This window comes from Meriones unguiculatus, chromosome 16, assembly GCF_030254825.1.
Source record: "Meriones unguiculatus strain TT.TT164.6M chromosome 16, Bangor_MerUng_6.1, whole genome shotgun sequence".
Taxonomy (NCBI): Eukaryota; Metazoa; Chordata; class Mammalia; order Rodentia; family Muridae; genus Meriones; species Meriones unguiculatus.
Window position 1 is genome coordinate 37,317,332 of NC_083363.1, and position 23,676 is coordinate 37,341,007.

General features: G+C 49.8%; 1 long non-coding RNA gene across 1 annotated transcript in view; it reads right to left on the reverse strand.

Annotated features, from left to right (window-relative positions):
• Positions 1-7,753: 7,753 nt before the first annotated feature.
• Positions 7,754-23,676, reverse strand: part of LOC132648231 (uncharacterized) — a 38,975-nt gene continuing 23,052 nt past the window's right edge. Inside the window, exons 3-4 of the long non-coding RNA XR_009586601.1 lie at positions 11,592-11,789; positions 7,754-8,259 (exon numbers count right to left, since the gene is read on the reverse strand). This is a non-coding gene — a long non-coding RNA (uncharacterized LOC132648231). The remainder of the gene's footprint in view (positions 8,260-11,591; positions 11,790-23,676) is intronic.

Genomic DNA, 23,676 nt, shown 5'->3' on the forward strand with positions numbered 1-23,676 from the left:
CAGTGAGCCTTCCAGGCCTGGAGATGTTCAAACAGAGACCATCTGCTGACTTGGTTGGAATGTTGGGAGGATACAGATAAACAGCAAGAGGCTGCACTGCTCTTTTTGCTTTAGGGAAGAGTCCCACGGTCTTATTTAGGTCATTGTATGAGTTTGACTTAACAGAACCAGCTGTGTAAATCACGAGTCCTGAGTTCAACCTTCACCCTGCCTCTTGCTATGTAACCTGAGGACACAATCCTAAATTTTCCAAGCTTTAGATCCCTCTACTACAAAGTGAGAATAATAAAATAGCTTACAATCATTTAATGATTAATACATGCCAGAGGCTTCACAATTATTTGCATGAATTGGTTCACTTAATTCTAACAACAACCCTATGGAATGGTTATTATTATTTCCCTCATTTCACATATTAGAAACAAAACAAAACAAAAAACAGAGCCAGGAGATAGTGCTGCATGCTTTAATCCCAGAACTCAGAAGGCAGAGGCAGGCGGATCTCTGTTTTCTAGGCCAGCCTGGTCTATAGAGGGAGTTCCAGGCCAGCCAGGACTACTAGGTAAGACCTTGTCTAAAATAAGAAAGAAAGAAAAGAAAGGAAGGAAGGAAGGAAGGAAAGAAAAGAAAAGAAAAGAAATGAAAAGAAAAGAAAAGAAAAGAAAAGAAAAGAAAAGAAAAGAAAAGAAAAGAAAAGAAAAGAAAAGAAAGAAAATCATCTATGTTGGAATCTTCTGCACCAGTACAAGGCTCAGCAAATGTCTGAGTTCATTTCTACACTCAAGAAACACGTAGCCAGTGGCTATTGCTCCCCAGTATTCTCCCAGTGGACACATCAGAAGATGGGAAGATGGAAAAGAGACACTGCTTTCTGAAGATAGATGGTGGGAGGTACTATGGGGTGAACCAGAAATGGGACACAAAGGTTATGTAGACACCTACCATGTTAGACGGGAGGGTCAGAGAAGTCCCTGCTCAAGGGGGGCAGCTGGTTCGTCGGGGGCTCTCACCTGGAAAATCTGAGAAATAAGAAAGTTCAAGGAACAAGGTGGATCAAGAGACCAAGGAGTGGGGAGAAAAGTTCAGAGAGCAATGGGGATGGGGGTGGAGTTAGGATTTTATGGACAGCCATCATGATGTTGACTTTTCTTTCTTTCTCTTTTTTTTTTTTTTTTTTTTGAGGGAGATGAGAACCTCTCTCTGAGCAAAGCATGACATGATCTGGCTCATGGTTTAGCAAGATCTCTTGCTACAGTGGAGAATCTGAGCACGGGAGAATAGTTCCAAGCCACCATCAGAATTCAACTGAGACAGGATGCAGGCCTGACCAGGTGGTGACATCAGGCCCTCACAAGCAGTCAAATATGGATGCATTCTAAAGACAGAAGGAGTCGGATTCGCTCACCGTTTGCTCTGTGCTGAAGAAATGGAGAAATCCAGGTTAGCTAGGGATGTGGCTCTGAAGCAGAGCACCTGACTGAGAAGTACAAAACTGAGTTCTATGCCTGGCCTGGGGAGGGGAGGGAGGAGAGAGAAGAAGGGGAGGAGAAAGAAGCCACTGAGATGCGGAATGGAAGGGTTGGAAGGAAAAGTAGAGAATCATGTCCTACAGGCCAAAAGAAGAAAACACAGAAGACGTCTCTGGAAATAGGCATGAATGCTTTCAAAGAGTGAATGTCTTTCAACTAAAACATTGCATTTCAAGAATGTGTTCTGAGTAAATACATCTGACTGTGCACTCAGATTCATTGCCAAGCAGGGCCTTGTGGGAGGTTGGTTCTTGACTGTGCGGACATAGCATCAAAACCAGGCAACAACCTAATTATTTGGTAGCAGGTGGTCACCAGAATTTGAATACTCAATGACCCTTGGACAGATTGGTCTGCGTGTTCTTATTAAGTACAAGCAAGCAGGCTATCAGTTGTGATTGTCAACGAGGCCCCATTCCACTCAAGGCAATTCACCCAGAGAGTGCTTCAGATACAGGGAATTCCATCTTTACAAAGCCGGGAAGGGCCGGCTAGGCTTTCTTGTTAGGTTTTAGGAAGTCAGGAAGTGGCTGAAACCACAAGACACCTGAGCTTCCAGGATCAAAGTGGAGAAAGAGCTTAAATCCAGTACCTGCCAGAACCCACGCCTCTGCCCTCAGCGGATGAGCAACGCTGCTGCCGAAGCGTCTCTTCCGCCCACCAAACCTTGTGGCGGGCGTTTCTCTCTGGCACGCAGGGGCTTCTGAGGGCTGCAGTTCTCAGGCTTCTGGCTCCTTCTGTGCAGAAGACCAGGGGCTATGGGAGGGAGACATCGTGAGCTGCCAGCAGACAACACTGCACACGTTCCTAAGTATGGCTTTACAAAGATAACACGCTGAAGACGCGGCTGACAGAATAAACACTGGGGTGAGCCAGATGCGCTCCCTCCTCGTCCACACCCCCCCCCCATGCCTGGAACTTGTGACTGTCGAGTTACCAAGCAGAGGGGACTTCACAGACATGATTAAGTCTACTGATCATGAAACGTAGGGAAGTCTCAGGAGTCCTTCAAAGCAGAGAACAGCCCCTCTGGCTTCCCCTTTGCCACGTCGCCTGTCTTCTCCTGCAACATTGCTCCCCTGCTTTTCATAAGGTTTGGGAAGGGGTTCTCTAGCCCAAGGGCCCCCCGGCTCCAGGACAGAAGCTGCCGTTTTCCCGAAGTAACTAACACCAAGTTGTTGGTCCAAAGGGGAAATTGCATTGTTTCTCCAAAAAGTAGTCATCTTGCTCTCTTTGGCTCTGTCTCCCTCAGCACATCTGGAATGTGTTTTCTATAAGCTTCCCCGGAGGCCTGGGCCTGCTACAGAAATTGAAGAGACTGGAAATGAGTAAGACTCATGCCAAGGCACTTAATAGGATGCACCAACGGCACCTACTTTTCCACAGGAAGCCACATCAGTGGAGATTCCGCCATGATTGTGCAAGATCGTTCCAGGGAAAGCCCTCTTGGGTTCTGGCTGATGAAGGCAACTCAGACGTCCCCGGCTCCTCACGCTACCATGCACCCCGACTTTGCGCCAACCTTTGGAGCCTATCTTGCCTCTCTTTCCAAGTCCCGACCCTGAGTACCCAACCCAGGATGCCGACTCCTTCAAGCTGGGCCACCTTGGCTTCTCTGCGTTGGGTCTCATTTAATAAGGGGGATCCTCCCCACATGACCACCTCCCCTCTATGTTCCCGGGTTCCTGTGGTGGGAAAACAGTCAGGCCAAGTGCCCTTCCTGAGACGTACCAAAAAGTAGCTTGGAAGGCTCATAAAAAGTCTTCAATGCTCCCAGCATGGCAGCCGTCTAGTTTCCTGTCTCTGGATCGGGCACTCTGGCCTTTCTTGCTAGACCCAGTCAACCATGCTCTTCCTCACTCTGCTGGAGTCCAAGAACTGTACTTGCATCTCTGTGTGTGTGTGTGCCATAGATCTGAACTTGGTCCTCTTGCTTGCACAGCCAAGCACTTTGTCCGTTGAGCTAGCTCCCCAGTTCCCATTTTTATATTCTTACTCTTCCCTCACGAGAAGAGAAGGAAGCTGTCTCATCCCTACCAGCCATAGAAACAGCTATTGAGTCACCTCCCTTTCTCCTAAAAGACTGTGTGATCTGCCAGGCGGTGGTGGCTCACGCCTGTGATCCCAGCACTCAGGAGGCAGAGGCATGTAGATCTCTGAGTTTGAGACCAGCCTGGGCTACAAAGGCTACACAGAGAAACCCTGTCTCGAAAAACAAAACAAAGACTGTGTGAACTGAGGGTTTCAACTGGGAGGGTTTGCTTCTCCGCTGCTCCTGATGGTGTGATGAGGGGGGATGGCTGTCCAGCCATCTCAAGACTCTCCTCTCCTGGCCACCTGATCACATCCCATCACCCACGCAGGGGCCCACAGCTCCTCCTTCTCGGCATGAAATCTGTGTTGGAAAATCCCCCAACCTTTTCCCCACCCCAACAAGCTCTAGGCACAGAAATAGTACCCCAAGGGTGATGCTGGCATCAGCCAAGTTCCTAAGAAAGAACCTTCTCCAGGGGATTCCATAAAGGCTTTAGGAAATGGTGGGAAGGTGGGATGGATTTGGAGGAAAGAATAGGTCTGAGGAGCCTGGAGGCAGGCGAGCACTCAACTTTCAGAAGCACCAGTGTGGAGGAGTAGCTGAAGCAGGCAGGCACAGTTTGTCCTGCCTCGGCCTCAGAGCACTGAATTCTCCCATCCCCCACCCACTGTGTGGCATCCACCTCACCTGTGTCCTTCTCCAGACTGGGGAGAGGTCCTGCCCTGGCTCCTGTGTCTCTCCTTAGACACAGGTGCTCGAGAGCCCTGAGGTGAAAGACAGGCTCTTCAGGTCACAAGCGGCAGAATCTCAGTTTTCTCCCTCTGAGAGGTGTCTCTCTTCCTTGACACCCCAGCCTTCCTCCCGACCCTGGGTCCTCATCTCCCTGCTTACCTCTTTCTTCTCCATCTTGGGGAGGATCTTGTGTTTATTTCCCTGGGAACAATAGACTGAGAGCTCACATCCTGACCCGTGCCATGTCACCTCAGACCTCCTTCCTTGTCTGGGTGTCTCTTGTGGGAGAGTGGAGTTTTACTCAGAGGAAGTGCTGTGGTTTGGGTAAGTGTCCCCCATGGGCTGACAATGGGGGACTCACTGACAATGGAGGAAACTTTAAGGTAGGCCTGGCTTTGCATCCCAGCCCACATGACATAACCAGGCTTCCTCCCCTTCATATTTGTCTACTGAGCTCCCACAGGCCCAAAGCAACCCTTTCAAAGCTGAAAGCTTAGAAACTCTGAGCCAAAGTAATTTTTTGTTTTGTTTGCTTCTGGGGATAGTTGTTTTGTTTTGTTTTGTCTTGGGGTATTGGTTAGTTGTTGGAGATTTTTTTTTTCTTTAAGACAGTGTTTCTGTGTAGCCCTGGCTGTCCAGGAACTCACTCTGTAGACCAGGCTGGCCTCGGGAATTTACAGAGATCCACTTGTCTCTGTCTCATGAGCCATAGGATTAAAGGAGTGTGCCACCACATCTGGCTAACCCACCTGGTAAGAATGTAAACTGAAGAGATCAGTTTTGTTCGTACATTTAATGGACACATTCAGGAGCAGTCCTATTAAAGAGATGTCACTGTCATTGCAAATGATATAAAAGGCATCTAACATTGTTCTGGAGTGATTTGACAATGCAGCTAGATGAAATGATTGGAGAAGAGATGCACAAGTTTTGGAAGAAAGAATTATTACCACTAGATAATATTACTCTGTACTTGAATATTTCAAAAGAGTCAGCCAGGGCTGAAGAGACGGCTCAGTGGTTAAGGGCACATGGTGGCTCTCAGGCATTTGTAACTCCAGGTCCAGGGAATCCAGCGCTTTCCTCTGGCCTCTGCCAGCACCAGGCATACATGTGGAGCACAGGCAAAGATGCACACAGAACAGCCACGCACATAAAATACATTTTTTTTTCTTAAAAGACATCAGCAACCATTTTTTTTTCTTTTTCTATTTTTTATTTCCTTTAACATTCATTACTTTTATTTTTCTAATTTCCTTTGATAAAAATCTTCTTTTTCTTTTTACTTTTTTCTTTCTTTTTTTTGCGGGGGGAGGTGATTTTTGGTGTTTTGAGACTGGGTTTCCCTGTGTAGCCCTGTTGGAACTTGCTCTATAAACCAGCCTGGCCTCAAACGCAGAGATTTTGGTGCCTCTGCCTCCTGAGTGCTGGGATCAAAGGCCTGCCACACCACCACTGCCCAGCTCTTTTGTTTGTTTGTTTGTTGAGACAGGGTTTCAACAAACCTTGTAGCCTTGGCTGTCCTGGACTTGCTTTGTAGACCAGGCTGGTCTTGAACTCACAGAGATCTGCCTGCCTCTGCCTCCCCTAGTGCTGGGATTGCAGGAATGTGCCACCGTGTCTGGGTGGCTCTCTTCTTTTTTAAATAACATATTTCATTCTTTGAAAGTTTCATATATTGATCATGTCCAACCACTACCTCCTCTGACTCACTCCAGCACCCCCACCCCATTTCCCCCAACTTCGAGCTCTCTTTTCTGTTGTCATTAATAATCCTTTGAGCCCCATCTACGCTGCCCATCCACCAGCAGCCATGTCCTCAAGGGAGAGGGATGCTTCCTTTCTCAACATCGACCACAGCCAATAGTTGGGTGCGCTTTGGGGAGCCCTCCTCCTTGCTTTTGCTTTGAGACAAGGTCCCACTAATTTCCAGGCCGACCTTAAATGTATAATCCTCCTGCCTCACCCTGCCCAGTAGCAGTGATTACTGGCAGGTACTACAAAGTGGGTTAATCTTCATCAAAGAACTTAGCAGTGTTTGAGAAACAAAATGTTCTAAATGCAGAAGGTCACGAACAAAATGATGGGGGAGGGGGAATTCCCCTATGAAAACAACAACAACAACAAATCACATAAAACACATTTTAAAATGTGCAGGCGTAAGTGCAAAGAGCTATAAAACCCAAACGGGGAATACAACTACAGACCTGAATAAATGGAGGGAGACCTTGATCACTGATAAAGAATGGTGACGTGACCATGTCATCACTGTAAATGAGCTATCGGTTCAGTGGACTATGTACGGGCATAAAGGATCAGCTGCTGTGGGGGCCGCAGAGATAATGACAATTTTAACTGGGAAAAAAATATGTATATAAGAAAAGGCGGACAATTCCTGGAGGAGAACAAAGTATGCTAGCCAGGGAAGAGAGGCTCTGTAAGGCAGTCTGCACAGCAACAGTAATTAAAATGGCTGGAGACCAGAGTCCACGCAGAGATCAGCTGCGAAGAATAAAAGGAAATTTAGAGACCCAAATAAACAGGAGAATTCAATAAACTGAGTCACTTCACCAGATAATTTAGGTCGTAAATAAATAAACCTGGATTCCTTACCTCACCCCTAACATGGAAATAAATTCCAGCAGGATCAAAGAATTAAAGAAAACACTGAAAAAATAAAGCTATAAAAGCACCAGAAAAAAAAAAAAATGTGTCAGAGGATTCGGCTCAGTGTTTAAGAGCTCCAGCTGCTCTTACAGAGGATCTAGGTTCAGTTTTCAGCACCCACATGGAAGCTCTTGATTCCGTAACTCCAGTTCCAGATAATTCAACACTCTCTTTGGGCCTCCAGCGGCATTGCTTGCACATGGTGTACACACAGACAGGCAAGCGCGCGCACACACACACACACACACACACACACACATGCACGTGCACACACACATTTTTAAAAGAAACTGTGTGAGCCAGGTACAGGTGGCGCACATCTGTAAACCTAGCACTTGGGGAGACAGAGGCAGCCGATCTCTGTGAGTTTGAGGCCAGCCTGGTCTACAAAGGGAGTCCACAACAGCCTGAGAAACCCTGTCTCAGAAAAAGAAGAGGAGGAGGAGGAGGAGGAGGAGGAGGAGGAGGAGGAGGAGGAGGAGGAGGAGGAGGAGGAGGAGGAGGAGAAGGAGAAGGAGAAGGAGAAGGAGAAGGAGAAGGAGAAGGAGAAGGAGAAGGAGAAGGAGAAGGAGAAGGAGAAGGAGAAGGAGAAGGAGAAGGAGAAGGAGAAGAAGAAGAAGAAGAAGAAGAAGAAGAAGAAGAAGAAGAAGAAGAAGAAGAAGAAGAAGAAGAAGAAGAGAAAGAAATTGTGTAGATTTTATGATTATGATCCTGGGGTATCAAGTTTCCCAGTCACAGAATAAAGCAGAAGTCATAAAAGAAGTGATTAATAAATGTACCCACAAAGAAATTAGAAGGGAAAACTTTATAAATAAATTACAAGATAAAAATTAGAGATCAGAAAAAGACACCTGCAAGGTGCCTGACAGTGGACTGACTTTCATAAGTTAACAACATTCATTTTGGTTGGTTTGATTATGTGTGTGTACGTGTGTGGATGTGGATGAACATATATGTGTGAGTGTGCACACACGGGGAGGCTAGAAGTCAGCCTCAGGTGTTGCTCCCCCAGACGCTATCTACCGTGGTTTTGGAGACAGGGTCTTTAGTTGGGATGTGCCGCTGATTCAGGCAGGCTGGTTGGCCAGCCCCATCTCTCCAGTGATAGAACCACAGCAGCTCTTTCTGTGGTTTCTGGGAATCAAATGCACGTCCTCACGCTTATACAGGGAACAGTTTACTTGCCGAGCTAGCTCCCCACTCTCTGGCTCTCACTATGTAGCCCAGGCTGGCCTTAAACTAGCAATCTTCTTGCCTCAGCCTCCTGAATGCTGGGATTCCAGATGTACATGATGCCTGCAAATAAACAAACAAGCAAATGAATACACTCTTCAAACAACAAGGGGAAAGACCAGATATCCAGTAGGAAAATACGGGGGGGGGGGGGAACCATAAGCAGGTCTGTCTGTCTGTCTATCTGTCTTCTTCTCTCTCTCTTTCTCTCTCTGTTTCTCTCTCATACACACACATACACACACACACACACACACACACACACACACACAACTGGCTAATAAAAATATAGTATCCAGGGACTGGAGAGATGACTCTGTGCTCAAGAGCGCTTATTACTCTTACGGAGGACCTGGGTTCAGCTCCCAGCAACACATGGGGGCTCACAACCATCCTTAACTCCAGTTCCAGGACATCCATCCTCTTCTGACCTCCTGAGGTACGAGGCACACCCTTGGTACACAGACAAAAACACTCACGCACATAAAATAAAATACATAAATAGTTAAAAAATGATAGAGACATAATGTTCCATCTCAGTAATGATTTGAAACGCAACTGGAAGCCAAATCTAAGTTTCCAGTTATCAGCCCAGCAAAGATTAGGAAAAGTCAGTAACACCCAGTGGTGTGGAGGAGGTGGCCACATGGGCAGTATCCCATAACGCTACCAGAAAGAGCGTGAGCACGTTCTGACGAGCATCCCAGCATTGTTAGGAAACTTGGCCTGCCCATACTCTCCCACCTAGCGTTAGAACGTCTAGGGTTTTGTTTGAGTCTTTTCTTGTGAAGGCAACTACAGAAATGCCCTAAGGACATACATACAAAAATGCTTATCACACGTGAGAGAAAGGAGGGACGGAAGAAATCAAATATCTGTAATCCCAGGACTCCAGGGGCTGAGGCAGGGGTATCTCAAGGTCAGCCTCAAGATAACGAAAAAGATGGATACAGGGCTTCCAGAGCTACATATAGTAATTCTAAAGCTGGGGGGCTAATACAAGAGGATTGATTGATCAGGAGTTCAAGGTTGGCCTGGGCTATGTAGGGAATTCAAAGCCAGCCTGATGCTTATTCCATGACTGTGGAAAAAAAAAAAAAAAAAAAAAAGAGGCCAAGTGTGGCCTGCGCCTTTAATCCCAGCAGAGGTAGACAAATCTCTGAGTTCTAACCAAGGCTACACATTGAGATCCTGCTTCTAAGAAAAAAGCGGGGGGAGAAAGAAGGAAGGAAGGAAGGAAAGAAAGAAAGAAAGAAAGAAAGAAAGAAAGAAGGAAAGAGCGAGCCAGACAAAGAGGTCAGCAAAATGCCTCAGGGTTAAAAGGTGCTTGCCAAGGCTAATGGCCTGAACTCCAGTGAGAACAGGGCTCCTCTTCCTGCCCTGGATGGCACCACAGCATATATGGCCACCACCTTCACGCTTCCCCTCTCCCATCTTTTCCACCTCCTCCACTCCACAGGTGCCCCTTCAGGATGTGAGAGCAGAGATGTCTGGAAAGGTCTGAGGCATCCTCTGGGGTCATAGGTGAGGGAGCCTCCGGATGCAGGGGGTGGGTGGGAGCCAGGAATTATGACAGCTGGCAACTGGGCTTGTGGGCAAGTGGGCAGTGGCTGCTGTGGTAAGGAGGGAAGGGTTTGTGGGAAACATGGCTGGCAGAAATAGCCCAAATAGCGTGCACCCGCAGCCTCAGAGAGGGGCTTCTCGCCCTCAGCCGGCTCTACCAGGATCTGTCCGGCCACCTGTCTCCTCTGAAGGCCTTGAGTCACTTCCTGTGTTTTTCTTTTTCCCTAGGTATGCTCCTGACTCACAGCTCTCTTTCCTGTCCCTCCCTGTCTCAGGGGCAATGACAAGGCCCACCTAGGGGTCAAGAGAAATGTCAGGTACCTTGTCCCTCCTGTCCCTAAATCTGTAGCCACAGCTGTAAGGAATGTCAAGTCAAGAGTTACCTTAGCCAGCTCCCTGCATCAAAGCATCTCAGCGACCCTGACTTTCCCCTCAAGGGACAAGGGCTGCAGGGCCTGGCCTCAGCGCTAACTCCAGGTCCTTCCCTGCTCTCCAGTCCTGCATCCCAGGATGCTTAGCAAGGGTCACTGTGGGGCTTTATGGCACGTGTGTTTTGGGGAGATAATAAACCCATGCGTGCATGCTGGGCATACCCATCCCATCGAGCTGTGTCCTGAGCCCTTCTTGTATTTTTTTTTTTCAATGTAGCCACAAGGTAAAATGTTACTGTTGATCAAGAGCTCAGAAGCAGGAATCACACTTGGCTTTCCTTCTAACTCAGGTGGTGACTATGTTTTTTTTTCCCTATTGGCTGGGGTCCTACCTCACATCTTTCATGACTGGCCTGAAAGAATAAGATCTAAGGGGAAAGGAGTCCCAGCTTTAGGCCACAAAACAGAGAGCCTTTGTGTAAACAAAGGTTTTACCCAGTGGGGGTTTAAAACATTAGATTTTAATTCCTCGTCATAAACGCAAGTCTTAGAACATGTGATAGAAAATACTCATATTTAATGTTTCCTGTAATCACTCCTCTTACTTTTCAATGGTCCTTCAAAATTGGTAAGATGCTGGCTCTCTTTTTCTGTCAAGTCTGACCTTTTTGGTTTTTGTTATTTTGTGATGAGGTGTCACCAGGTTTGCCCAGTCAGACCTGGAACATGTGATCTCCAGTAGCTGGAATTACAGATCTGAGCCACCAGGTTGGGTTCCTTCCCACTGTGTGGATGGCAGTGAGGACAGCTCTCTAGAGAGGTTGAGGACCAGTCTGTCCAGAAACACACCCAGTGACGCACGCCTTTAATCCTGGCACTCAGGAGGCAGAGGCAGGTGCATCTCTGTGAGTTTGAGGCCAGCCTGTTTTATAGAGCCAGTTCCAGGATGGCTAGAGCTACATAGAGAAACCCTGTCTCAAGGAAGAAAGAAGGAAAGAAAGAAAGAAAGAAAGAAAGAAAGAAAGAAAGAAAGAAAGAAAGAAGGAAGGAAGGAAGGAAGGAAGGAAGGAGAGAGAGAGAGAGAAAGAAAGAAAGAAAGAAAGAAAGAAAGAAAGAAAGAAAGAAAGAAAGAAGGAAGGAAGGAAGGAAGGAAGGAAGGAGAGAGAGAGAGAGAGAGAAAGAAAGAAAGAAAGAAAGAAAGAAAGAAAGAAGGAAGGAAGGAAGGAGAGAGAGAGAGAGAGAAAGAAAGAAAGAAAGAAAGAAAGAAAGAAAGAAAGAAAGAAAGAAAGAGAAAGAGAGAAAGAAGAGAGGAGGAAGGGAGGGAAGGAGGGAGAAAAGAAAAAGAAACACACCCAGGAATCTTCCCCTTCGGGAGGCCTTCTCTGTCAGCCCCTGCTCTAGATCATCAATCTCTCCCCACAGCCATTTCCTCCTCTAAAGTCCACAAAGCCCATGACTCACCTGCCAGGCAAGGAGCCCTCATTGCCCCGGCTGGGAGTTACAGGAATGAGCGTGTGGCTGAACTTTGGCTGCTCAGACCTAGAAGCAGGTTCTGGAAACACTTCCACAGATCTAGACAGGGAGATGGGCTTTCTGCAGCCTCCAGGCACATCACCTCTGCACTCCATGTCTGGCGTTTTCAGCAACCGTCTTACAACCCTGAGGACAGAAAGAGACCGAACTAAATGCTGGAAGGCACAATTCCTCAGAGCGTCCCTTTCCCCTCCCTCCCCGACTGAGGATGCAACATAAACAGGTGCCTCAAGCACCTTACTGTCATTCATGGCTCTCCTCCACAATGGACTGTGTCCTCAGAATGCAAAGGCCAGAAAGATACCGTGTCTTACTGGAGGACACCAGCTGACAGTCAACCATCAGCCAGGTTGGAAAGAAAACACCCTGACATTTCCCTAGCTATCTGAGTGTGGATTTGATTCCATCAATTCTGTGACCCACACATGAAATTTGAAAGATGCTGACGAGACCATTTTTGCTGATAAGCAAATCTCTTACCACTTGGGATTGTCTTTAGTAACATTCAAGACCAGATAAAACGAGAGAGGGGATAGCGGCTGGAAAGATGGCTCAGCAGTTAAGAGAATGTATATAACTCTGGCAGAGGACCTGGGTTCAATTCCCACCAGCCATGTGGCAACCCAAAATCATCTGCAGCTCCAGTTTCAGGGGGATCTGACGCCCTCTTCAGGCCTGCACATATATTAGTACACATATATACATGAAGGTAAACACATAAAATAAAAATAAATCTTCCAGAGAGAGAGAAAGATTGGAAAGCAGTCAAAGCAATTAGGCCTTAAGGAGCCTCTGCTAATGTTTCTCAAAGGAAAGTTGGTCAGCTCTCATCTACTCCATTGTAGACACAAGTAGACTCCAAAACCAGTGCAAAGGCTAGCTTACCTTGAACATCACTATCTGTTAAGACACCACTGGGGATAAGACTTTTTCTTTATTTTACTTTAGTTTGTGTGTGTGTGTGTGTGTGTGTGTGTGTGTGTGTGTGTGTGTGTTGACATAGGTGTGGGAGTGTCTTCCGACACCAGAAGAAGGTATTGGATCCCCTGGAGCTGGAGTTGTAGCTATGAGCTCTCTGGTATGGGTCCTGGGAACTGAACTCCAATCTTCTGGAAGGGCACCCAGTGCTCTTGATATGCTGAGCCATAGCTCCAGGCCAGGTGTAAATGAGGTGGTGGTGGTTGTTGTGGTTGTTGAGACAGGGTCTCACTGTGTACCCCTGGCTGGCCTGGAACTCACTATGCAGGCCAAGCTGGCCTCGGGTTCACAGGTGTAACTCAGTGTTGATATCCAGGAATCCAGATAATGGATTTCAAAGCTAGGTCTATTGCAAACATATAGTCCAATGTCCAGATGGACTCTTGCATCCAGTTAAGTCGAACATTTACTTTCTTTCTTTTGTGGTGCCTTGTGCATGCTAAATGAGTATTCAAGTGGATAAAATTCTTTAGGGAAAAAAAAAAAATCTTCCTAAGAAAAAAGAAAAGAGAAGTCGGTGCAGTAACATCTGGTCAATTGCCCCCGGCACACACAATCACCACACTTCAGGGTTTCTTTTCTTAGGCAATAATAACTTCCTGTATTCTCTCACCCATCGGAGCTTCTATTACTTGCAGCCAAAAGGCCTGAAAACCAAATGTTACTGGAAACCAAATGAGTCGTCAGCACGTGGGGTCCATGGCCTGAGGAGAAAGGAGATGTGTTTTCCAAACCTGCTCCTTATATTTCAATAATGACCCAGAGGACAAGCCATCGAGGGCTGAGGGAAGCCAGAGGAATGGAGAGCGTGTGTAGGCAAGGAGACGGAGAAGAATCTGGGGAGCTGAGAGGAAGGTCCGAAGCTGTTCCGTGCAGTATTGTTTATCGTCATCCATGATGCCCCAAAGCCTAGACATGCCAGAGGCTCATTCATAGAAAACTGGTTAAATAAGTTAGAGTGTATCTGTAGGGTGGTCACAGGCCCCCAGAACAGGAGACACCAGAGTAGAGATTAGATGGTACAGTGAACCTCCCTCAAGAACCTTCCTGTCCACCTGGAGGGCCTCCACCTTGAGGGAGAGGTCTCTGCCAAGCTCCTTCTTTGGTTCTTACTTCTCCCTCATCTCTAGTACTCCCACTTCCCTTTGGAGGACAGGGACATGTCTCAGGGCCATGAAGGCTCAGCTTAGCAGTGGGTTGAACTGCCTGGGTCCCGGAAGGAAAGATCAACAGCTAAAGATACAGGAAGATACAGGATAAAGATAAAGATACAGGATGATGTAGAGAGGAAAGGCTAAGCAGCCAGGAAAGCCAGACTTCCAGCCAAGCAAGGAGCCTGGGATAGGCAGAGGAGAGGACACGGGAACAAACTCCATAAAGGAAGGAGACAGAGTAGGCGGAGGGACAGCGGGACAAGGGACTGAAGTCCACACAGCATGGGGAAGGACAGAGAGACAGCCCACAAGGCTGATTCCCAATGCAGTGGCTGCGCAGCCATGTGTCCAGAAACCTGAATGACTGTTTTTAAAAGCGAATATATGTACCCATAGGTTGGAAGCGGATTGGACACAGCTCCAGCGCCTGACAGGGACACAGTAGGTTGCCCACAGCAGGTGACCTCCAGGGAGGATAGAGGGAAGAAAAAGAGGAGCAGTGGAGAAGTTGGGGAAAGCAGGAGGAGGAGGAACTGGCTCCGTGAATGGTGTCCAAGGAGGAAAAGGTTGAATGCACGCTCTTCCCACACACCGAAGCACCAGAAGGCCCTTCTGGAAATCCCCAGTGTGTCTTATTATAGGTGTCCAAAGCAAGCCGCAAGAGCAGGCAGAGACTCAGCAGAACGAGGCACGGGTTAGCTTCTCTAAGCCAGGAGCCTGGGGGCAGCGGGGAGGAGAGGAGGCAGAGTGGGCAGAGATAAGCTGAGGAAGGCCTGGGAAGTGTTCGTTCTCACGGGGAAAAGGAAGCCCCTCTCTGGCTGGCACTGGCGATCTGCACAGAGAAGGCAGGCCAAGTGTGCAAGTGTGGGGAGACACCTCTGAATCCTTTCCTCCATCCCACCTCCAGCCCAAGTTCCCAACATATCAGCTCCCTTGGGAGGACCCAGTACCCGAAGCCTGAAGCCCCTGTTCTCGTGGTGCTTTTTTTTTGCTGCATGGCTAGTGTGCTTATCTCTCGGGGGTCTCAGTTTTCTCGTTGGTCAAACAAGGTTGATTGGCTGCCACCCGAAGGAGTGCCCACGCATAACAGAATGGTCTCCAGGAAGTATGGGGAGATGGTGGCCAGTGGTCAATGTCCAGGCCTTCCCTGGGCCCCAGGCTGCTTCCTGAATAACACTCAGCCTCTAAACTTAGACCTCAGTCATACCGCACGTCTGCTCTGAGGTCAGTGGCCTCCAAAGGTCAAGGTGGGAACAGTCAAAGAAGGCATCCCAGAGGAGGTGAGCTGAGGGCCGAGAATCAGGGAAGAAGAGAGCAAGCTTCCCTCCCACAAAGGAGGCACACACACACACACACACACACACACAAACACATGCCTGCCCGTACCCTGCCTGCCAGGTGAGCAGCCTGAGCCTCAATGACAAAGCTGCCATCTGCCACCAGGAACTGACAGTGCTGGCAGAGACAGGGGCAGAGACCTGGAGAGGGGAACAATGCACTTTGTGTTCACGAGCCACAGTGAGACCAGCTCCTGTCATTTTCCAAGAATCGGCGGAGGTGTGGGAGCAGTGTGAGTCTGGTTTTGCCTAGAAAACCTGACTTGACCCTGTGTGCCTGTGAGGAGTCCCTGCTCCTGCCCTCGCCCTCCACCTTCAGCAGCCTCTCCACAGCCACCCCACTTCCGCTCCCAGAACCTCCTTCAGCCACACCCACCCTCACCTGGGCCTCCTGCACTCACAAATGACCACACTGTCCCTGCTGCATACACACGTGACTACATCCGAATACACCCACACCCTCACCTACACCAGCTTCATATGTGTGCATGCCCTCACCTGTGTCTACTGCATACACACACCACACACCCTCGCTTTCACCTGCTGCATACACACAAACACTCGATTCTGCTGCATACACACATCCTGACCCATGTCACGGCATTTACTCTCATGGCCACACCTGAGCTTGCTGCATGTGCTCACAGAACACGCCTCACATGTGACTGCCACATGCACACACACCCTCACTTTGGCCCATCTCTCTCTCACTCACACACACACATACACCCCATTCGGGGGAGGGGTCATCCTGGGCCCAGGAGTTGATGGAAAGTCAGTTTTCCATGAACCAGACAATTCAAAAGTCATCAAGTGAGGGCCAAAAAAAAAAAAAAAAAAATAGACACACAAAGAAAGATATAACTGTGCCTGTGAGATGACTCTCCAAGTAAAAACACTTGCTGGCCAAGTCTGAGTCGTCAAACCCATCACAAAGACCAACTTGAAAAAATTTACCTCTAGCAGCACATGAGTGCCTTGACAGACATTTTGAAAAAGAGAAGAGACTAGGAGAGTCAGGAACAGAGGGAAACAGGAAAACAAGAGAAATGAAAATGATACAGAGCTGAGAGGGGGACCACAGACGCAGAACCACACCAGAGAGAGCAGAGGAAGCCACCTCGGAGCTCCAGCAGCTGTGGCACCCTGGGGTTCCAGAGGCTGGCAGGGATCTTTTCTCCCCTTAGTCTCACAGTACCCCACTGGGTCATTCACCTTCTCTGTGCCTGCTGCGGGAAAAGCTAAAGCCTTTCTGTCACAGCCCTCTTCCTGCACCCCCAGCCCCTTCCTGCCCACCACTTAGCACTTTGAGAGACAGGAAGGGCTTTCCATCTTTGAGCTCCCAAGCCCAGGCCTCAAAGCCTTGGGGCCAGGACCAGGGTTCCCAGCCCATGGTCAGCACAGCCATGTGGATGTCTCCCATCCTGGGTGTGAGCAGCCCTCGCTTGGTACTAAGCCCACCCAACCTGCCTGTGGTAGAGTCGGGATGCTCACTCGCAGGAGCCCTCAGAGCTCCATAATAGACCACCCCCTGTTGGGAGAAAACACGCTCTCCCGTTTTCTTGGCCCTCCACACCACCCAGGACTCTGGCCGAGCCCTACATTTGAGAAAAACAACTTCCACGACAAGCACGGCTTTCTCCGGCCTCCTTCAGATGCACCTAGGCAGGCCACTGGCGTCAACCAGAATGCCTGGGGAAGGGCTGGCTGCCTCCTCCTGTTTCCTGTACCTTTAGTGGCCAGTGTCCCCAGTCCCACCCGCAGTCTGGAGATAGCATCGTCACCAGGGGTCCCTGCCTTGTTCTCTCTGGTCTTCTCCAGGTGGCAGGCTGTTCCTATATGTGGGTACGTGGGTGAGTGTATAGATGGATAGGTGTGCCCACGCAGAGGCCAGGTGGCCTCTATCACTCTCCACCTAATTCTCTTGAGGCAGTCTCTCAATGAGCTCCGGCTCCTGCTCCTTAAGTAGGACGGGCAGCCAGCAAGACCCAAAGATCCTCCTGTTTCTCCAACATTCTCTCCCCCCTGCCCTCAACACCCGAGTGCTGGATCCCCATTCAGGCTTGAACAAGAAGCACCCTTCCCCATAGCTCCACTTCTCTCTTGACGAAGCTGTCATACTGCCTTTTCTTTGGCAAGGCAGGACTGCTCTGGGCTCCAGGGCCTAGTGTTTGGTCACAACCTCCCACCAGGCCAAATCAAGCTGCAGCCTGGGGACAGCTGGATCCTGTCCCCTCAGACCCTAGAGAGGAAAAAGGCTACAACCCCACACTCTGTCTTCTTGTCCCCAGCATTGCCACGGGTCATCGGAAGACCTTGTTAAGGGATGAGGGTGAAGCCAGAGCTCTAGAAGAAACAAAGGAAAAAGAAAAACCAAAGGAGACTACGAAGGAAGGAAGGAAAGGCAGAGAGAGCCAAGGGAAAATGGACAAAAAAGAAGGGGGGCCACTGTGGTCTATGTCCCCAAAGGACGTGCAGGAATTTGGCAGGAGGTTCAGCTTAGACAACAGAGAAAGCTTGATGACAGCTAGAGCCCTGGGACTGGTTCCCACAAGGAGAGGGGAGCATGCGGAGCGTGCTGGATGAGGCATGACAATCCATCTTCCCGTCACTCTCAGCCCCAGGCCTGAGTCAGGGTTCCACAGAGCTGTCTGCATCTCCCTCCATTCAGCCTTCCCCTGAGGGGGTCTAATCTCCAAGAGCACGCAGCTTCCCGGCTTTGCCCCTGTTCTTACCTCTGCCTGGAGTCCTCTTCCCAGACCCGCCTCCCCTCAGCCACCGGAATGGATGTCTGACCATCTCTCCCAAGGAAGGCACCTCTTGTGTGAATCTGAATGAATGAAGATCAGGGAACCCATGTATGCAAAAGACAGCGTGCTGTGGGCACACCTCTGGCCCAGCCCCTGGGACACCCTGAGTGAGAAAGCAAAGCTGAGTCTGGGCACCAGAGTGAGCACCCCCTGAACCCCATCATGCAATAAATATGTGTATCAGTCAAGGGTCTCTAAGCGGAATGCATATACTAGGAGGAAGGGGATCCATTAGATTGGCTTTCCAGGCTGGGAGTCCAACAAAGGTTGTCAGCCTGCTGGAGAGGCTGAGACCCTGGTGGCTACCCAGTCCATGGGGCTAGATGCCTCAGCAGTCCCAGTCTGAAGCTGAGTGCCTGGAGGGTTCCTAGGGAGCCACCAGTCCACTGGAAGACAGATGAAGCTGGACTCCAAAAGCAGAGAAAGGGGCCGCAGCGGCATCAACATCAGAGTGGATGCGTGCACCAGCAAGGAACAAAAGCAACTGTGCGTCTCCTTCAGCCCTCTTTAGAGTGGAGACACCGCTGTGTAATGGTAGGTTATAATCTGGGGGTGGGGGATGGGACTTGTTCTAATCAGCGATCTAGCTTCCAAATAATTGAGACAGAGAATTATAAGATTAATTAATAAGCTCTAAGCACCATAACTGGGCAGATATTCATTTATCCTAATCCTCTATGCTAGTCTTGCTATTTCCCATCCATGTGTCCCGAGTTACTCGCCAAACTGGCCCTGCCTGGGCTGTTTTGCTCCATCATGTCACTTCTAATCTCCACATCCTTTCTCTACCTCTTCTTCCTTCTTCCCTTTTTCTACCTCCTGGTCCCTATCTGGGACCCCAAGACCGGGAACAGAAGTTCTGCCTACAGTCCTCTCTTGCCCAGATATAGGCCGCCCAGCTTCTTTACTAACCAATTAGAGATATTTGGGGAACAAGGTTTACACAACATTGATCAACGTACTTGACAATGCCCTCATCTGGACTGCAACCAGATCTCAGGGTCTAGAAATCAGCATTGATGTGTGAGCACCAGACCAACACTACTGCCTGAAAGCACCGCCCACTCTAGGTGCATCCAGTTGATCCTTCCAGGAAGTGCCTTTGAATACCTACCCAGAGGGTGCCTTCCTGTAGTTGAACCTAGATCCAGTCAAGTTGAAAATGAAGACAAACCATCACTGCCCATCTGCTCTTCACAAATATTTTGGGCTAGGTTGGAGGAGGGTGGAGAGGAAGGGAAGGGGGATGGATGGGGATAAGGGAAAGAGGGGGGAAAGGAGGAAGTGGGAGAGAAGAAGAAGACAGAAGGAAGAAACGGGAGGGTGAGGAGGGAGGAGAGGAGGCAAATAAGAAGAAGCTGGGGGAGAAGAAGAGAAAGGGGAGGGGAAGGTGATGAGGACCGGTTGGCATTTCTCCATCTCTGCCCCAGTGCCAGGCTAGGAGGGCGTAGAATGGGTGTTTGTGACGTGCTAGGGAAGGAGGTTGAACTGGAATTCTAGACACCAGGAAGCCAGGCCTCCAGCAGAGCCTGGACATCAATGACAAGGACATCAATGGACATCAATGCCTGCAGCTCCAGTGAGGGTGCTGAAGTCGGGAAGGTGAACTGCATAAGAGGCCATGAGGCACCCTCTGGGGTATGTGGGTGGCTGGGCCTCCAGGACGTCTGCTAGCACTGCCAGTGGGATCCGAGGTGGGGCTCAGTCTTAGAGCACAGGTGGGATATGGGCCTTGGGAGGAGAGAAATAGAGGGGAAGGCAGAAGTCTCTACAAGGTCCCAGCCCGGTGTCAGAGGCCCAATCCTGACCAGAACTACAGCTTCAGGAAGGCGTGTGATCTCATGGGAGTGAAAGCTTTTCGTCCTCCTCAAACAAAAACCCGAGTCCACAGCCCAGCGGACAGAACTGCCACTTTCTTTCCAGGGCAACTGGGAGCTAAAAAGCGCTGGGGAGAGGCCTGCCATATGGGGTTCCCTGGGAGTGGCTACTGTAGGCGAAGAGGAGGGAGAGGTGTGGGAATGAGGATCCTCCTCAATCACTGGTCTGAGGCAAAGGGCGGGTGACCTGGTGGGTGGGATAAAGAGGTTGAGGAAAGAAGTCAAAAGCCAGACCTTCCGGGGCTGGGGCTGGAGCTAGAACAGAGGATGAGCAGGTGTGAAGCTAACTCAATGGGAGGCCCCTCCTCCAGCCGTTCATAAATGGGGAAGTGACAACGTGTTTTACAACCTCTCATACAGATGGAGGTCAAGTCCAAGGGTCGCACAAACAGGAACTCACTGAATCTCAGAAAAGAAACAAAAACAAAAACTATGACTTCAGTCCTATTGCCATCTGCAGTCACAGGTGGGAAGTCCAGAGAGCCTTTCAGACTTGCTCGACACCACAGGATTGCTCCACCTGATCCCCATTGCCACTGTGGCTTCAAAACCTGGCAGGGACCAGAGGGAGTCAGGATCAAGAGGCCTCAGTCATGAATGACCTGCCTCTTTAGAAAGCCTTGGCCTTTTCGCAGAGAGGTCAGAGGGCCTCTCCCAGAGAGGGCCCTGGGCTGAGCAGGAAGCTGCTAATACAGTTGTTCTCCCTTGTTGAAGTGGGGTTTGGCTCAGGTCCAAGGGGTGTGCCCATAATGACAAGGGCCTGAGCCAATGGTAGGGCCCCAGCCACCCCCACCCTGGCTTGCCAGGGAAAGAAACCCCCTCCTGTGTGTTTCTATTATCTGAGGAGAAAGTGAGGCGGGAAGAGAAGTTGGCTGGGGAAACAAACTGAAGTTGCTACTTCATTGAATAAACCAATCCAGTCCTGTGGTTCCCTCCCGCTGTCCCCTAGAGGGAAATCCAGGCCAGGCCTGAAGCTGGGAACAGTGAGGACAATCCAAAGGACCTCCCATGCTCCAGCTCTGCAGTGCACTTAGGTTTTGTTGTTGTTGTTATTGTTTGTTTTGTTTTGTTCTGTTCTGTTTTAAGACAGGGTTTCTCTGTGTAACAGAGCCCTGGTTATCCTGGAACTCTCTCTCTCTCTGTAGACAAGGCTGGCCTCAAACTCACAGAGATCCGCCTGCCTCTGTAGCTTGCACTCTTAATCCAGGTCCTGGATCCAGGCCGGGGAACAGCAGTTCACAAGAACGGTCCTAGGAAAAGCTGGCCTGTGACCTCCTCCACGAGAAGGGAGCACACGTTTCTCAGAACAACCTTAACCCCTCCTTCACCCACCACCACACTCATTCCCTCACATGGGCTCATATGCATCTCGGTACACACCCTCACGCTCATTTGTGCACACATTCTCACACCTACACACACACACACACACACACACACACACACACAGTGGCAGAGTGTGGACTCACTTCACATTCACACATTCATATATACAGACTCACAGACACAGCCATGCACACACAGAGACATGCTCGAGTGCCCTTATATGCACGTGGAGACACACTTAGGTACGTATCCCCATGTTGGCATGCACACATCCACCCAGTCACATAGCCTGAGCCTCCTCCGGCTCACCTACCCCTGTGTGTTAGAAGCATGGAAAGTAGAGAGTGGTGGCTGCTAAGGGGAAGGCAGAGCCTGGGAGCAGGCTGGGAGCCTGGGGCAGGTGTGGCGATGTGGACTGCCATGGCTATGAATGAAGAAGGCCCTGCCCCTGCCCCTTGGCCAGCCTGGTCAGGCCAACCTCCATGAATGCACCGTCTCAGGTGATTTAGGCAATGTTCCCAGGGCTGCCTGAACTCAAGCCCAGCCAACCAGCCTCCTCCGCCTTCCTGCCCTTCCTGCCCTTCCCCCTCAGGTGGAAGTGAAAAAAACCAGAGGTTCCCAAACCTCCACTGTCTGTCCCTCCACCACACCGGGCAAGGCTGACCCCCATAGCCAGGCTCCATCAACATACGAATGCAAATTAGAAATTCAAGGTCATCTCCAGCCATACAGTGTGTTGGAGGCCAGCCTGGACAATGTAAGGCCATGTTCAAAAAAATAAAATAAAATAAAATAAAATAAAATAAAATAAAATAAAATAAAATAACAAACGAGCATACATGTGTGGAGCAAGCCACACACACACACTCACACACACACACACACACACACACGTACTGTGTAGAAGTGGAAGGGTGCAAGGGAACCTCAGTAGCCCCTACTTAAGAAACTGTATCTTCCCTGGGCCTCTGAAACTCCTCCATCTACTTTCAATAGCCATAGGCATGAGGTCCCCCTCACCAGACAGCAGGACCACTCCACATGGCCATGGCCCCTGAATGTAGGTAGGAAAGGAGGTCGGCCATTCCCCTGAGTCTCCTCGAAGGGATTTGAAACACCTCCCCTCACTGTCCCCACCCGGTCCCCCATAGCAGTCAAAAGGCCACCATGCTGGCTTGCAAGATTCCTCCCTGTTCTGGGCCTGAGGCAGCTGAGGCTTTCTCCCAACCTGCTCTGCACCTGAGCCAGAAGGGTTTTTCCAAAACACAAATCGGATGCCGTCCAGTCCTTGGTTTCAAAACCCTTTGAAAGAGTTCCTAGAGCCTTCCGGGTATTTGCTGAGCGAGTGCTCGAAAAACGCAGGTCGGTACTGTGAGTGCTCTGCCCTCAGCACTGTCTTCACTGAATCCTCCTTCACAGTCTGCCCGGAACTCAGGGTAATCTGCCGGGACTCTTTTGCCCCTCACCTGGCCTACTGGGGAATCCCAAGAGCATCCAAGAACCCAGGATCAGGGAGAGCCCACTTAGAAAGGCCTCTATCGGCAAGACCCCCCCCTCCCCAGAGAGGCAAGAAGCCAAGTGTAAAGTGGGGGCTCTGTGGTCTCCCCCCTTACAGACACCAGCCAAACCGCCTCTGTCAGGACTCAGTCGCCAGTGCTCTCAGAGCCTGTGAGCAGAGCTCCGGTGCCTGGGGCACATAGGGCTGGCTGGGTGACGCCCACAGTGGGCAGGAAGTGCAGCAGAGCTGGCACAGGGCTGAGCTGGTGCCCTGTTTATACTTCCTCACCCTGCACACTGGCAGTTTTAAGCTGACCGTGCCTTAAAATGGAACCAAAGCCATCAGGCAGGAGAGGGCAATCAAGGATAGAGCTTAAAAAGTTCCTTCACGCCTCAGGGTAGCCAGAGGTGGTGACTTGTTCACCTGCTCACAGTGCCATCCACACTGACGAAGCCCAGGAGGCCCAGGAGAGCTTCCGGTGATCTCAACGCCAAAACTCACCTCCCGGAGTCACCACACTGGCCTAGGCGGGTTGGGTCGGATACAAACACTAATTAGGTTTTATAACCTACACCAAGGAAGGCTCCTGTCTGTCTTGCCACTGATGCTGTTATGGAGGGAAACTAAGCTAGCACATCAGTTTCCTCTCCCAGCAACCATCAGTGACTCCCCATTACCTACAGGTCGGGGCTGCATTTCCATGTTCATTGATGTTCATTCAACTCGAACCCACCTCCCAACTTTCTTTCCCTCACACACAGGTCTTCTGATCCCCGTAGAGTTCACGGGACACAATTTTTGCCTTCTTACTTCCGGGCCTTTGCTTGTATGCTTTCCTCCTCCCATTGTTTCCTATTGAGTTTACCACCATCCCTCAAAACCAGCTACGGTACGTCATCTTTTCTTTCCCTGGGAGAACTCCGTTAAAAACAAACACCACAACAGTTCCTGGCACTGTGACCACGAAAAGAAAGTTGCTGTGACCACACCCAAGCTCTGAACACTTTACGTTCACTGACTCATGTAATCCCCA